The following is a 17,478-nucleotide window of genomic DNA, read 5'->3' on the forward strand; positions in this document are numbered from 1 at the left end:
GTTGGTAAGTGGAGAGGAAAGAAGAACATTTCAGGCAAGGAGTGGGAGTCAGCATCACATTTGGAACTAGTGTTATGTTTGGTAGCAGTTAAAAGTAAGGTTGAATATGGTGAGCTTTGATTATGGAGATTCTTGGTTGAATGCTAGGCAGTTTGTTCAGAGTGTATACTTGATTCAGAAGGTCAGACAGTGTAGCTTTCAATAAAAGGAAAACGGAGTTCTAGAAAGATTAATCTGGCAGTTGAGTTGAGGATGTAATAAAAGGGGAGAGATGAGAGCCACCACAGTAATTTAAAAAGTAGAAATACTGTGTGGCACTTCTTCATTCAGCCTAGTAGCCTATACTGGTAAAACTTAAAAAGTCTTTCCTCCTCTAGTATATTGGCTTGGAAGTAGATTCCAATGGAGAATGTTCATTTTGTGACTCTGTTTTAAGACACGTAACACTTAGGTGTACAGGTACAATAGTAGTATATTTTTCAAGGAATGGAGTAAAGCACAGATTTTAGCTGAGATTACAGTGTGGCCATATGCTGGCTAAATCAAAAGGAAAGTAGTTTGCATCTCTCTCAGTTGGGGATTTCTGCTTTTGAATAATTATTTCCCTGAAGACCACCCAGTAGCATCGAGTCTGTCCCCAGATTACCTGCCAGTGCACAGGTGATCAAGGGCTCTGATTTCTCTGGATCCCACCTCCTCTTCCTTGGTCTAGCCTTGCCAACTCCTCACAAAATAATTCCTGTAGTTTGAATTTGGCTTTCTCTGATCAAGTCCTATGCAATACTCCAATGCTATTGCTTAGTATTGACGACTTGTGAGAATGAATGAGAAAAAACCCCACATTTTATTCCAATGTTTATGTACTTATAGATTTTTGTTGTCTCTCTTTTTTGCTGTAGTCTGGGAACTTTAATATTTTATTAAGTGATAGCCTAGGAAATATGGTATGTTTAGAGATATAAGGAGCTTTAATATTTTTAAAAAATAGGCTAGGAAGACATGTTACATTTAGAGATATAACCAAGGGAGATTGAGGAATTTATACAGAATCAAACTTTGATGTACAGAAAATCTATTTTTAGAGAATAAAATAGACATCACAAAATGCTTTTATTTTCTTACTGTGCAAATATAGCTACAGTAATGGTGAAATTTAGTAAAACATGAAATCACACAGGATCTCACTAAAGAGTTCATTGTTCATTTTACAATTGTGGGGGTTTGGGGGGAAAAGAAAAAAATTAATTTTTGTTGCATGAACAAGAATTATTAGTGGGTTACTGATATTGAAGAATAACTGTCTCCAGGGAGTCAAAAACAGTTCTTTCAGGAACATTGTCATCTAAAGTTGTTTCTGATTAGCAAGATTCCACACCTAGAAAACTTTTAAGAATCATTTACCTAGTACCAATACTAAAGTCGTTTAACGATTAAATTATCAGGAAAATTTCTGCTCATTTAACTACCCTCATTTGATTGTGAAAAACTAAGAAAGCTCCTAATTATATTTCTTTATTGAATAAAGTTCTTTTTCTTAAAAGCCAAAACCCCATTTGAAACAGATGTTAAACATGTTTTTTTCAAACTTAAGTGAATGCTAGTTCATTTAGTACAATGTAAAACTATAATTTTTAAAGTGTAAAATTTTTAATGTAGTTATTTAGTAACTTTGCTAGATAGTGGAAGTATAAGTTCCTGTAAGTTCAGTTGAAGACGTAATGGGCTGTAAATATTTGTGCTGCTTGATAAACCTATGCTGTTTAATGCTAGTGTGATTGGAATGCTTATATTCAACTGTATACTGGTGTTATTCAATTCTGACAATATATAAGGAAGATATATCTGAATTATTGCAATTATTAACAACAAATGTCAAACTTTTCTTGCTGTATAAAATGTATAATTTAAGATTTGTAATGAAATATTTCTAGATTTATGATCTAGAAAGGGATCTTTGGGAAAGTCTTATAATTAAAAAAATTGTGATATATATAACATTCAGAAAAAATTTAAAATAAAATGTACAGTTTAACAAATAATTACAATGCTAAGAATCATATTAATACCACTCAAATCAAGAAGTAGAATATTGGGCGGGACACGGTGGCTCAGCAGGCAGAGTTCTCGCCTGCCATGTTGGAGACCCAGGTTCGATTCCCGGTTCCTGCCCATGCACAAAAAAAAAAGAAAAGGAAAAAAAAAGAAGTAGAACATCACCTGTATCCTGAAGCCCACCATGCGCCTCTGACTGGTTATAATCCTCTCCCAATCCTCTAAAGTTGATCACTGTTCTGACTTCTGGAGACGGGGGTGAAGGTAGGGTGTGTGTGGGTGTGTGTGGGGGTGTCCTCCCCTCAGGTAGAGGCGGGGACACAGAACACAGCTGATCTAACAATTGGCCAGCAAAGGTGGCAGTCGGGGTCCCACTCCCTTTCTCCGTGGAGGTGTGAAGCACTCAGGGCATGCATGGGGGTGAGAGGTGGGGATGAAGGAGGGAGCCACACAGCACCACTAGGCACTCCCAGCTTGCGGGCAGGGGGTATAGAAACTCTCGGCTCCTCAGGCCAAGGCCATTTAACACAGGAGCCTGGGAATCACCAAACCCATCTGGCCCACAAGTGGATCCTCCAGTGAAGTGCAGTGCGCACCCCCCACCCTTGGGGTTGGGTGCTTTCAACATACATGGAGCTCTGCCGCATTGACTGGGTTTGCACCTGGTCTCAATCCTGCCACAGTTGGGGAGAGGTAATCCTTAGGGGAAGAGGTGGCACAAGTGCGTTATCTTCTGAGGAAACAGGGAAAGTGCACTCTGACCGACTGCCTTTCTCCCTAGCTTTTAACAGATCTTCAATTAGAGTTGTACCTCCTTCATGAGCTCCTGGCCTTGGTTTGGTGGGGAATTACTGACAAACCAAGTACAAAGCAGACCTTCACTGCAAACCCAAGCAAATAGAAAATCTTAGACAAGTGAGAGAAATCAACTTAGGAAATTTATCCTTATCAATATAATCAAATGCCAAGAAATCAACAAAAAATCAAGCAAATGAAGATTCAAGAAGCCAATGAACAAATTAAAAAGCCAAAAGAGATAGAATTTGGAAGAATTAAAGATGTTTATTCAAATCTCCTAAATAACTTCAATGAATTAGATAGACAAAGGAGATAAAGAAAGCACTGGAAGAGAATAAAGAATTTCAAAGAATAAATGGAAAAATAGCAGATCTTACAGAAATGAAAGATAAAGTGGATCAAATTAAAAATATAGTAGAGACACACAACAACAGATTTGAAGAAGCAAGAAATAAGTGAACTAGAGGATAGGGCCACTGAATTTGAGTGCACAAAAGAACAAATGGCATCAGATGCAAAAACTTGAATTGGCTGTCAGGAGAATGATGGGCAACGTGATGTGCACAAATGTAAGAATCACTAGATCCCAGGAAGAGAAAAGAAGAGTAAAAGACTAGGAAGATATGTGAAGAGATAATTGGGGAAAACTTCCCAATTCTATTGTTCTAGTTTGCTAGCTACTGATATGCAATATGTCAGAAATGGAATGACTTTTAAAAAGGGGAATTTAATAAGTTGCTAGTTAACAGTTCTAAGGCTGAAAAAATGTCCCAATTAAAGCAAAGCTATAAAAATATCCAATATAAGGCATCAGGGAAAGATACCTTGGTTCAGGAAGGCCGATGAAGATCAGAGTTCCTCTCTCAACTGGAAAGTCACATGGTGAACATGGAAACATCCAGTAGCTTTCTCTCCAGGTCTCTTGCTTCATAAAGCTCTCCCAGGGGTGTATTCCTTCTTCATCTCCAAAGGTCTCTGGTTGCATGGGCTCTGGCTCTCGTCATTCTCAAAAAAAGGACTCTCCAAAATTCTTCCTCTTTTAAAGGATTCCAGTAAACTAATAAAGACCCACATGGAATGGGAGTGGTCATATCTTCCTCTATTCAAAAGTTAACACCCACAATTTGGTGAGTCGCAGCTCTGTGGGGATAATCAAGTTTCCAACATACAGTGCTGAATAGGGATTAAAAGAAATGGTTGTTCCCACAAGATTGATTAGAATTAGAACATGGCTTTTCTAGGGTACATAAATCCTTTCAAACCGGCATGCCTATAAAAGACAAGTATGCAAATCAAAGAAGCCCAATGAACTCCAAATAGAATAAATTCATATAGACCCACTCCAAGACACATACTGATCAGACTGTCAAATGGTGAAGAAAATCAGAAAGTCCTGAAAGCAGCAAGAGAAAAATGATTCACCACATACAAGGAATGTCACATAAGACTAAGTTCTGACTACTCAACAGGCACCATGGAAGCAAGAAGGTGGTGGTATGATATATTTAAGATTCTGAAAGAGAAAAATTGCCAGCTGATAATTCTTTATCCAGCAAGCTGGTCTTCAAAAGTGAGGGAGCAATTAAAATGTTCGCATGTAAATAAATGCTGAGAGAATGTGTTAACAAGAGATCTGCCCTGTAAGAAATACTAAAAGGGAGTTCTGTCAGCTGAGAGAAAAAGAAAAGCAGGAAAGAGAGGTCTGGAGGAAGGCACAGAAGTGAAGAGTATTAATAAGGGTAACTTAAAGGATACAAACAGAGAAAGGAAAAACATAGATCTAACAAGTAAAAACCAAAAGATAAGATAGTAGATTCAAGAACTGTAATTACAGTAATCGCTTTGAATGTTAATGGACTAAACTCCCCAATTGAAAGATAAAGTTTGGCAGAATGGGTTTAAAAATATGATCCTTCAATGTACTGTTTACAAAAGACTCATCTTAAACCCAAGGATCCAAATAGATTGAAAGTAAAAAGATGGAAAAAGACATTCCACACAAGCTGAAGCCAAAAGAAGGCAGGACTAGCTATACTAATATTAGACAAAATAGATTTTAAATGCTATCATAAGAGACAAGGAAGAACACTACATATTAATACAAGGGACAATTCATCAAGAAGAAATAGCAGTCATATATATTTTTTCACCCAGTTCAGGAGCTCTGAAGTACATGAGGCAAACAATGGAAAAAATGAAGGGAGCAATACATGTTTCAACAATAATAGTGGGAAATTTCAATATGCCACTGTTTTCTATAGATTGAATAACCAGGTAGGATCAATAAGGAAATAGAGAACCTAAACAATGTGATAAATGAATTAGACCTGACAGACATATATAGATTGTTACACCCCAAAACACCAAGAAATACATTCTTCTCTAGTTCTAATGGAATGTTCTCCAGGACAGAGCATATGCTGGGGCACAAGCTGTAATAAATTTAATAAGATTGAAATTAATCAAAGCACTTTATTTACCACAATGGAATGAAGCCGGAAATCAGCAACCACCAAAATGGAACTTTCACAAAAAGTTAAATAACACACCTAAACAGTCAGTGGGTCAAAGAAGAAATTGCAAAAGAAATCGGTAAATATCTGGAGACAAATAAAAATGAGAATGCAACGTATCAAAACTTATGGGATGCAGCAAAGGCATCCTGAAAGGGAAATTAATTGCCCTAGATATATATATATAAAAAAGAAGAAAGATGGGGGTGCAAGGGTAGTTCAGAGGGTAGAATTCTCTCCTGCCATGCAGGAGACCTGGGTTTGATTCCTGGCCCATGCACTTCTCAAAACAAACAAAAGAAATCAGTGAAAACAAACAAAAAATTAGGCAAATTGTGCTGCAATAATAGAATAGTCACATGGAAAATGAATGAAATATGACCCCACCATACAGCGTAAAAAAAAAAAAGAAGAAAGGGCAAAAAACTAGGACTTTAACTGCTTACTTAAAGTAACTAGGAAAAGAATAGCAAATTAATCCCAAAGCAAATAGAAGAAAATGAATAACAAATTAAAGCATAAATAAGTGAATTGCAGAACAACAACAACAAAAACCCACAATAGAATCAGTTAAACCAAAAGTTGGTTCTTTGAAAAGCTCAATAAAATCAATGGACCCTTAGCTAGGCTGACAAAGTCAAAGAGAGAGAAAATGCAAATAAATACAATCAGAAATGAGAGGATGGTAATGACCATGGCCTGTGAAGAAATAAAGTAAATCATAAAAGGGTACTATGAACAACTATATGCCAACAATTTAAGGCAACTTAGATGAAACAGACAATTTCCTAGAAACACACAAACAACCTATACTGACTCAAAAAGTAGAAGACCTCAACAAACCAAACAAAAGGAAATTCAGTTATTAAATACTTTCCTACAAAGAAAAGCCCAGGGCCAGAGAGCTTCACAGGGGAATTTTACCAAACTTTCAAAAGAAAAAAAAAAAAGGGTAGCACTCTTACAAACTCTTACAGAAAAATTGAGGGAAAAGGAAACTACCCAACTCATTTTATGAAGCTAACATCACACTAATATCATTGAGTAACACTCTAAAATTCTCAACAAAATACTTGCAAATCAAATCCAACAACACAGGAAAAGAATTATACACCATGAGCAAGTAGGTTTATTCCAGGCATGCAAGGGTGGTTCAGCACAAGAAAATCAATCAATGTAATACAACACATTAACAAATCAAAAGGGGGAAAAACACACGATCATCTCAATTAATGCTGAAAAAAAGCATTCCATAGAATTTATCCTTTTCTGATAAAAACACTTCAAAAAATACCATAGAAGGAAACTTCCTCAATACGATTGTGCTGGTTTGAAAGAATATATGTCCCCTAGAAAAGCCATGTTTTAATCTAAATCCCATTTCATAATGGTAGATTAATCTCTATTCAATACTATATGTTTGAAACTGTAATCAGATTATCTCGCTGGATGATGTGATTTAGTCAGGAGTGGTTGTTAAACTGGATTAGGTGACAACATGTCTCCACCCATTTGGGTGGGTTTTGATAAGTTCCTGGAGTCCTATGAAAGATGAAACATTTTGGAGAATGAAGGAGATTCAGAGAGAGCAGAGCAGAACAACATAGCCACGAGAAGCAGAGTCCACCAATCAGCGACCTTTGGAGATGAAGAAGGAAAATGCCTCCTGGGGAACTTCATGATACAGGAAGCCAGGAGAAGAAGCTAGCAGATGATGCCGTGTTCGCCATGTGTCCTTCTAGATGAGAGAGGAACCCTGACCATGTTCACCATGTGCCTTTCCAGATGAGAGAGAAATTCTGACTGTGTTCGCCATTTGCCCTTCCACTTGAGAGAGAACTGAACTTTATCTGCCTTCTTGAACCAAGATATCTTTCTCTAGATGCCTTAGATTGGACACTTCCATAGACTTGCTTTAACTGGGACATTTTCTCAGCCTTAGAACTGTAAATGAGCAACTTATTAAATTCCCCTTTTTAAAAGCCATTCTGTTTCTGGTATATTGCATTCCAGCAGCTAGCAAACTAGAACTATGATAAAAAGCATACATGAAAAACCCACAACCAGAATCATACTCATTGGTGGGAGACTGAAAGCCTTCCCCTACGAATGAGAATGAACAGGATACCCATTGACACCACTGTTATTCAGCATTGTGCTAGAAGTTCTAACTAGAGTAATTAGGCAAAAAAAAAAAAAAAAAAAAAGCCAAATCAAAAAGGAAGAAACAAAACTCTCATTGTTTATAGATGACAAATCCTATATTTGGAAAACCCCAAGAAATCTATGACAAAGCTACTTGAGCTAAAAGTTCAGCAGCATGGGGGGATACGAGATTAATGTGCATATATCAGTAATGTCTCTATACACTAGTAATGACCTAACCAAGGAGGCAATTGAGAAAAAAAATCCATTCACAATTGCACTAAAAGAATCAAGTATCTAGAAATAAACTTAAACAAGTCTTTAAAGGACCTGTGCACAGTAAACTACAAAACATTGCTAAACCTAAAACAGGTGGAAAGACATTCCATGTTTATGGGTAGGAAGGCTAAATGTCATTAAAATGTGAATTCTATCCAAATTGATGTGTAGATTCAACACAATACCAATCAAAATTCTGAAACCTACTTTGCAGACTTGGTAGTTATCAAATTTACTTGGAAGGGAAAGAGGCCTCAAATAGCCAAAAATATTAAAAGAGAAGAATGAAGTTGGAGAACTCACGTTTTCTGACTTTAAAGCTTATTATAAAGCTACAGTGGTCAAAACAGCATGGTACTGGCACAAAGATAGACATATTGATCAATGGAATCAAATTGAAAGTTCAGAAAGATATCCCAGATTTGTGGTCAATTGATTTTTTTTTATTGACCAAACAAAACAACATGCAGACATGAACATTCTTAACATATGGACATTCCATACTTGGTGTATAATCAGTGGCTCACAGTATCATCACAGGGTTGTATATTCATCACCTTGTTCATTTCTTGGAACATTTGCATCACCCCAGAAAAAGAAATAAAAAGAAAAAAGCTCATTCACACCATAGCCCTTATTCTTCCCTCTCACTGGCCCACTAGTATTTCCATCTACCCAATATATTTTAACCGTTATTCTCCCTATTTTTTTCTATACTCCTTACCACTCCCTTTCATTGATCATTAGCATTTCAGTCTACCCAATTTATTTTAACATTTGTTCTTCCTATTTATTTATTTATTTAAAACTTTTTTGATTGTATAATATAACATATATACAAAGCAAAGAAATAGAAAGCAATAGTTTTCAAAGCACTCTTCAAAAAGTGGTTACAGGATAGATCCCAGAGTTTGTCGTGGGCTACCATACGATGGTAGAAAACAAAACATTGTTCTCATGTTTTTCCTTCTGGCTGCTCCAGAATATAGGAGGCTAGTGGGCTTAAATATTTTTTTATCATCACAATCGACTTATTTTCCTTCTTTTTTTTGTAAGCAATAACATATATACAAAAAAAGCTATAAATTTCCAAGCACAGCACCACAATTAGTTGTAGAACATATTTTAGACTTTGACATGGGTTACAGTTTCACAATTTTAGGTTTTTACTTCTAGCTGCTCTAAAATACTGGAGACTAAAAGAAATATCAGTTTATGATTCAGCATTCATATTCGTTTGTTAAGTCCTATCTTCTATATATAATTCCACCATCACCTTTGATCTTTCCATGCCTCTCATTGAGGTTGTTTGGGCTGTGGCAATTCTAAATTTTTTATATTGAAAGGGCCTGTCACTAATACAGGGTAGGGAAATGGAACTATCTGATGTTCTGGAAAGGCTGGGCTGGGTATCAGGACTTATCTGGACCAGGGACTTATCTGGAGGTTGTAGGTTTCTGTCAAGCTACTCTAGTGCCTGGAACCCTTGTGGAATCTTATAAATTGCCCTCGGTGTTCCTTAGGATTGGCTGGAATGGTTCTGGTTGGGGGTTGGCAGATTATGATAGGTAGCAAAGTCTACCTGAAGCTTGTGTAAGAGCAACCTCCAGCGTAGCCTCTCAACTCTATTTGAACTCTCTCTGCCACTGATACTTTATAATTACACTTCTTTTCCCCCTTTCGGAAAGGATGTAATTGTTGATCCCATGGTGCCAGGTCTGGATTCATCCCAGGGAGTCCTCTCCCACATTGCCAGGGAGATTTTCACCCCTGGATGTCATTGGGGTTAGAGAGACTGAGGCCACATCTGAGCAACAATAGAGCTCCTCCAGAAGTAACTCTTAGGCATTCCTCTAGGTAGTCTAAGCTTCTCCGCTACCTACATAAGCATCACAAGAGTAAGCCTCGTGATTGAGGGCATGTCTATGGATTTGGGTGTCCCTAAAGTTTGAAATAGTATCAGGTGATATCCCTGATGGTAGAGTTTAATAGTTCCATAGTCTTTCTCCCCTCCCTCAGACGAGTTTCCCAATACTTTTTGATTATCTGGTTAATATACTTTAGGATGTTTCCAGGCATTACAATAATCTATGCAGGATCAAAGGACCTCTTTCTCATTCTGTGCTCTCTGTGTTTCAGTTGTTCAAATGAGCTATACAGATAGGTTGAATTAGATTATGCACTATAGAAAATTTCAATTCCAGATCAAATAAACCTCCTCAAAAAGTATGTGTGGTTCTAAAATAGAGACACTGTTTTCCTTACCGCTATGTTTTGAATTACTTTAACCCCAACCTGTTTGGCTTCATTCTTATCTCTAAATATCAGGTTTTAACAGCCTCTCAGAATCCAGAAATAATAATCACCACTCTGGATTTAATGTGTCTGCTCTAAAAGCTTACAATCTAGGCCCTTGTTTTCTTATAAGCATTTTGTAAAGGTGACCATACCATTGTTTTTTTTTTTTCTGACTTATTTTGTCTCACCAAATGTCCCATATGTACATTCACAACATTGCATGCCTTATGGCATTATGTCAGTTGATTTTTGACAAGGCCCTCAAATCCACTGAATTGGGACAAAACAGTCTCTTCAACACTTGGTGTTGGGAGAACTGAATATCCATATACAACAGAATGAAAGAGGACACCTACCTCACACCCTACACAAAAATTAACTCAGTGGATTGAAGTCCTAAATATAAGAGCCAGTACGTAAAACTCCTAGAAGGAAATATCGGGAAACATCTTCAAGACCTAGTAATAGGAGGTAGCTTCTTAGACCTTATACCCAAAGCACAAGCAATGAAAGAAAAGTAGATAAATGGGAACTTCTCAAGACTGAACACTTCTGTGCTTCAAAAGATTTTGTCAAAAAGGTGAAGAGACAGCCAACTCAATCATAAAGAATATTTGGAAATCATGTATCTGATAAAGTTTGACATCCAGTCTATATAAAAAATATTACAACTCAAAAGAAAAGGACAAACAATCCAATTATAAAATGAGCAAAAGAGATGAATAGACCTTTTTTTTCCAGAGAAGAAATACGAATGACTAAAAGCACATGAAAAGGTGTTCATCATCATTAGCTATTAGAGAAATGCTAATCAAAACTTCAGTGAGATGTCATCTCACACCTATAAATGGCCACTATTAATCAGGAAACCACAAAGGTTGGAGAGGATGCGGAGAAAATGGAGCACTTATTCACTGCTGTGTGAATGTAAAATGGCAGAGCTGCTTTGGGGACAGTTTGGCAATTCCTCAAAAAACTAAGTATCAATTTTCCCTATGACATGGCAATTCTGCCACTTGGTATATACCCAGAAGATTTTAAAGTAATGACACAAACAGAAATTTGCAAATTGATGTTCATAGCAACATTATTCACAATTGCCAAAAGATGGAAACAATATGTGTCCATCAACAGATGAGTGGATAAGCAAAATGTGGTAAAACCATATGATGGAATATTATACAACAGTAAGAAGGAATGAGGTCCTGAAGCATGTGGCAACATGGATGATCCTTGAAGACATAATGATGTATGAAATAAGCCAGATACAAAAGGATAGCAATTGTATAATTTCACTAATGTGAATCACCTAGAAAATGTTAACTCAGAGTACTGAAATGTAAAATATAGGGGACCTGGAGATGGAAGCTAGAGAATGGGGAGCAGTTACCTAGTGTGTACAGATTTATTAATGAGATTGACCTTAAGTGTTTGGAAATGGATAGAGGTGATGCTAATTGTTTGTTGGGATTGTTAGTACTAGAACCTTTTGAAGGTGAATATGATTGAAAGAGGTGGTCTAAAGTCATGTGTCTCATTGACTGACACTATAAATGTAAGTAAGTTCTTGCATGAACTACTTCAAGTATATGACACTTGTACAAAGAGTTAATAATAGAGTGGTGCATGGGGAAAATTGCCTATTGCATACTATAGACCATAGCAAAGTGCAATACCTTACTAGTAACACACCAACACTGGGGGTAAATAATTAGGAATGGGGATAAGAGATATGGTGGACTCTCTTATGTACAGCTGTGTATATCTGTTATTTTTCTCTGAAGCAATGAAAATTGCCTAAAATTGAGAATGAGGATCATTGTTCAACGAAATGAGGATACAGTGAGACATTGATTATATACTTTGGATAGAATATATAGTATGTAAATATATCTCAACAAAAACTGCAGAGTAATGAACCTTGAGGACATTATGTTGAGCAAAACAAGCCAGAAACAAAAGGACAAATACTGTATTAACTCATTTGGAAAATGCTTATAGGTAAACTAGGGCCTAGATTGTAAGCTCTTACAGTAGTAACATTTATTCCTGTGCTTTAAGTGTTATTTCTAAATTTTGAGATGCTGTGCTCTTTGTGTTTGACTTGGTAGTACCCTGAATCTATAGGTACCTGTGTGACACCTGAGACTCAGAGCTAGAGTTCTATAGCTCTGAAATTCGGTATTATGCCATATAGCAACTGTTAAAGAAGATGAAAAACCACCCATATCTCAATGATTATGATATCAATAGTCTGAATGATTACTGAAATATCATAATCTCAATTAGAGATATGAAGGAAGCTGATCTTGTTGGGACTAAGGTAAATCAGAATACAGGATAAAGGATGATATTGTCTGTATTTTAAAACTTCAGCTTCTGTGTGAGACCAAAGGAAGAGATGTTTATTCTGTTCAAAATTTAAATTTTATGTGGCACCCTATCTAAACTTAACCAGTCTGACCAGTTCATTTAAACAACCTAGATACATGGCACCTAGAATAGAGAATGAGATCTAATGATTCCATATAGCTTAATGTAATACCATGATAGAGTCCAGAGTATTGGGGAAAGATAATAAAAAAGCAAATTTCCTTGATGGAATGGAGAAATAAAATTGAACTAGTAAACTTCCTCACCTGGTAAATTCCTGATATTCTTACAAGCACTGAGGGCTCCCAATTTAATAAGCCAAGCCCTCGATCTTGAGGCTGGCCCTTATGAAACTTATTTCTGCAGTGTAAGTTAAGCCTACTTATAAGCACACCCAAGAATCACCTCAGACAACCTCTTTTGTTGCTCAGATGTAGCTCTCTCTAAGCCAAACTCTGAATATAAACTCACTACCCTCCCCTTATGTGAGACATGATTTTCAGGGATATGTGTCTCTCTGGCAATATGGAATATGACTCCCAGGGACGAGCCTGAACCTGGCGTCGTGGGATCAGGTGTTCCTGGTTGACCAAAATGGGGAAATAAATGTAACAAAATAAGAATTCAAGGGCTAAGAGATTTCAGATAGATTTAAGAGGTCATTCTGGAGATTGCTCTTATGGAAAGCTTCAGCCAGATATTACAGATTGCCACGGTATACCAAGCCCCAACCAAAAGTATTCCTGAAAACCTTAGAGAAAACCCAGGGTTATATTTAAGACTTTATAAAAGCTTTACTTATTAAGTTTATTTTTCAGAAACTTAAAACCTCCAGATTTTTCCTATGTCAGATAAGCTCTGAAACTTAGAGTTACCAGTCTCTCCCAGAGCATCAACCAGTTGCATACCCCTACCCTATACTATTGACACCCCTTTTCAACATGAAGAAGTTAGAATGGTCATTGTCCAAATATCCCTGAAGATTGAGAGAATGATCAAATGAGAGGGAGGAGTTGTAACAGAGAAGTTAGGATTTAACAAAGGATTATGACTACTGAATCATTATATAGATATTTCTTGTTAGTTTTTATTGTGTTAGAATAGCCAGAAGGAAATACCTGAAATTGTGGACCTGCAATCCATACTATATTTTGAAATTTGCTGTACAACTGCTTGGTAAATTGTACTTTGATATTGCTTTTCTGTGCATAATATTTCATAATAAAAATCTATGTAGACAAACATTTATGCAGTTTATAGTTTTTAGCCATTATGACCATTGCTGCTATGAACATTTTTATACCTATATCCTTGTATACATGTGCAAGAATTTCTCTAATAGAATTTCTTTGTGGAATTGCAGGATGTGTATCTTCAATTGCAAAATAAAAGTAAAAGCAACTACTGCTTTAGAAAGTTGTTGTGCCACTTTATAAAGTTCTACTAAGAATGTATAAAACTTCTCTTGCTCCACATTCATATCAATACTTGGCCACTGTCAGCTGTTTTATTATTTCTCAATTTGGTGTGTAGGCCATGGTATCTTAGTGAGGTTTTAATTTGTATTTTCCTTACTAATAGTATTGAACACCTTTTATATGTTTATTTTTCATTTGGATTTCCCCTCTTTCTTGAACCAAATGCCCATGTATGTTGAACCAAATGTCCATGTATGTGACTCATCAGTGGTCTCCCATTGGTCTATTTGTCTGTCTCCTCACCAATAACATACTGTATTAATCATCATAATTTCATAGCTCAAACTTTGAAATATGGTTGAACAAGTTGTTCTTTTCAAGATTGCCCTCACTATTCTTGGCTGTTTGTATTTCTATATACATTTTAGAAACAGCTTATCAAATCCACCACAACCACCAAAACTCACAGGGACATTGTATGGAATTGGGGGAGATTTTGACATATTTACAATATGGAGACTTCCATTTTATGAAGATGGTACAAGTGTCCATTTATTGAATATTCCACTAATGTTCCTTAGAAAAGTTTTCTAATTTCTGGAAAATTTACAAATGTGGCCATTAAGCACTCTTAAACAATGAGTTAAAGAGGAATTACAAGGGAATTTAGAAAATACTTAGAGATGAATAAAAACGAAGACACAACAAAGCAAAACTTATGAGATACAGTGAAGACAGTGCTCAAAGGGAAATTTATAGCTATGAACATCTTTATTAAAGAAGAAAGATCTCAAATTAATAATCTCATATCTTGAGGAAATAGAAAATGAAGAACAAGGTAAATCCAAAGTTAGCAGAGGAAAGTAAATAATTAAGATGGGATTTTTAAAGCAGTTGTGAAGTATTCTCTCTTGCTTTCTGAAGGAGATTGTGTACAATAGGTACTTTTAAAATATTTAGTAAAATATTTAAGTAATATTTAGTAATAAAAATATTTGTTCCATTGAATTTTCTTTTGTGGAAAGTCTTTAATATACTGATTCAACTTTTTAAAAGATGCAGGATTTAAGTCTGATTGCTGAATCAAGTATATTGGTATTTCTTTTAGTGTCCAGTATCTTAGAGCAGCTAGAAGTAAAAACTTAAAGTTGTGTAATTGTAGCCCATACCAAACTCTGAAATCTGTTCTACAACTAGTTGTTGTGATGTGCTTTGAAATTTATTGCTTTTTTGTATATATGTTACTTTCCACAAAAAAAAAAAGTCGATTGTGATGAATGCACAGCTATATGATGATATTGTGAACCACTGATTGTATACTTTGGATGATTACATGGTTTTGTAAATACATAATAGGTATCTATAAAATCAATTAAGAAAAGATATAGGATTTATTTCTTTCTTTTCGGTGAGTTTTGGTGGTTTATGTTGTTTAAGGACTTGATCCATTTTATCTAACTTATTGAATTCATCAGCATAGAATTGTGCAGTGTTCCATTAGTGGTCCTTTAATGTGTGTGGGAGCAGTAGTGATGTTCCCTCTTTTATGCATTATATTGGTGGTTTATGTCTACTCCTGTTTTCCTGGTCAGCTTGGCTAGGGGATTATCAACTTGGTTGATCTTTTCAAAGCATGACCTTTTAAATCCATTGCTTTTGTCTATTTTCACGGTTTTCAGTTTCACTGATTTCTGCTCTAGTCTCTCCTGTTTCCTTCTGTCTTCTGTTTAAGGTTAAATTTAATTTTCCTTCACTAATTTATTAAGTTGGAAACTTAGGTTACTGATTTTAGAACTTCTTTTTAATTGTGTAGTAAGGAATTTGACTTTGCCTAAAGAGAGGTTTGACTTTGTTTTCTGTTCCTGGGAGTTAGGTCCTAAACATATGGAATTTCTGAGTGACAGAAGTGTCTTTGTTATTTATAGGGAGGCCCTCATAATTTATGCTAATGAGGTGACTCATGATGGGCCTCTTGACAGCCAGGGGCTGGAGTTTGAGTTTAACCATGTGTATAATAAATCAGTCATTCAGGTCTATGAAATGAAGCCTCAGTAAAATCTCTGGACACAATGCCTGGGTCAACTTCCCTGGTTGGCATTATTCAGTGTGTATTATCACACATAGTAGTCAAGATGACTGCACGGGGAGAAGGCACTTGGAAGAGACTTCACAAAGTGTACTCTCTGTGTCTTTTCCTTCTACTGGTCTAATTTGTATCATTTCCCTGTAATAATTGTAATAACAGTAAGTTTCAGTGGCTTCTGTTTGTCTTTCTAGTGAATTATCAAATCTGAGGTAGTTTTGGGAACCCCCTGAACTTGCAGTTGGTGTAAGGAGTAAGGTGGCCTTTATGGATTCTTCTTTCAAAGTTTGTATTTGGACCCTAACTCCTTACAATAGGGTTCAGAAATCTTGGGCAGATTTAGCAGTCTGGAGGACTGTGCCCTAAACCTCCAAGGTTGGCTAACTCTAGGATTAATATATGCATTTCATACTATAAATTTTCAGCCATCTATAGATTTTTTTAAAAGCAGTTTGATTCACACACCTTATAGTTCAACTTGTACAATCAGTGGCTCTCAGTATAATCACAGAGTTGTTCTTTCATCCCATCACCACAATCAATTTTAGAACATTTTCATTGTTCCCCAAAGAAAAACCCCATACCCTTATGCCTCCCCTGTTATTGACACTTTAGCATTGGTGTGGTACTTTGTTGCAGTTGATGGAAGAACATTAAAATATTGCTGTTAACTACATTAGGTATGTTTTTTTCCCATATACTACCCTACAGTCACATGCATTTGTTTTAGTTCATGGAAGAATGTTCTTGTATTTGCAATATTGACCACCTTTATCATCCTCAGTTGGGTTCACTATGTTTAACAGACCCATTTTTCATCCTCTAGCTTTCCTTCTAGTGACATTGATAACCCTAAACTTCCTCTTTCAACCACAATCATATGCACAATTCAGTGCTGTTAATTACACTCACAATAATGTGCTGCCGTCACCTCTATCCATTTCCAAACATATACAATCAATCTTACTAAAAATTCTGCACAAATTAACATCAGCTCCTCATTCTCTACCCTCATTCTATCTTCTAGTAAATCTGTATTCTAGGTATTACCTCCATGAGTTTGCTCATTATATTTACTTTATATTAGTGAGATCATACCATATTTGTCCTTTTGCGTTTGGCTTGGTTCACTCAACATAATGTCCTCAAGGTTTATCCATGTTGTTGCATGCTTCAGGATCTTCTTTTTATAGCAGAATAGTATTCCATCATATGTATATACCATATTTTGTTTATCCATTCATCAGTTGATGGATATTTGGGTTGTTTCAGAACAATTCAGAAATCAATTGAACATAAATATGTGGGTCCATTTCTGAACTCAATTAGAGTCCATTGATCAATATGGCTGTCTTTATGGCAACACCATAAGCTGTTTTGACCACCATAACTTTTTTTTTTTTTTGCATGGGCAGGCACCAGGAATTGAACCTGGGTCTCTGGTATGGGAGGCAAGAACTCTGCCTGCTGAGCCACTGTGGGCCACCCACTATAGCTTTTTAGATATGCTTTAAAATCA

At 36.1% G+C, this 17,478-nt stretch overlaps 1 pseudogene across 1 annotated transcript in view; it reads left to right on the forward strand.

Moving 5' to 3' along the window:
• LOC143659412 (origin recognition complex subunit 1 pseudogene) overlaps window positions 1-17,478 on the forward strand; it is a 117,656-nt pseudogene continuing 100,178 nt past the window's right edge. The window contains exon 1 of the transcript XR_013163525.1: window positions 1-94. The product of XR_013163525.1 is annotated as an origin recognition complex subunit 1 pseudogene (transcript). The remainder of the gene's footprint in view (window positions 95-17,478) is intronic.

The sequence above is a fragment of the Tamandua tetradactyla genome, chromosome 16 (assembly GCF_023851605.1).
Source record: "Tamandua tetradactyla isolate mTamTet1 chromosome 16, mTamTet1.pri, whole genome shotgun sequence".
Taxonomy (NCBI): Eukaryota; Metazoa; Chordata; class Mammalia; order Pilosa; family Myrmecophagidae; genus Tamandua; species Tamandua tetradactyla.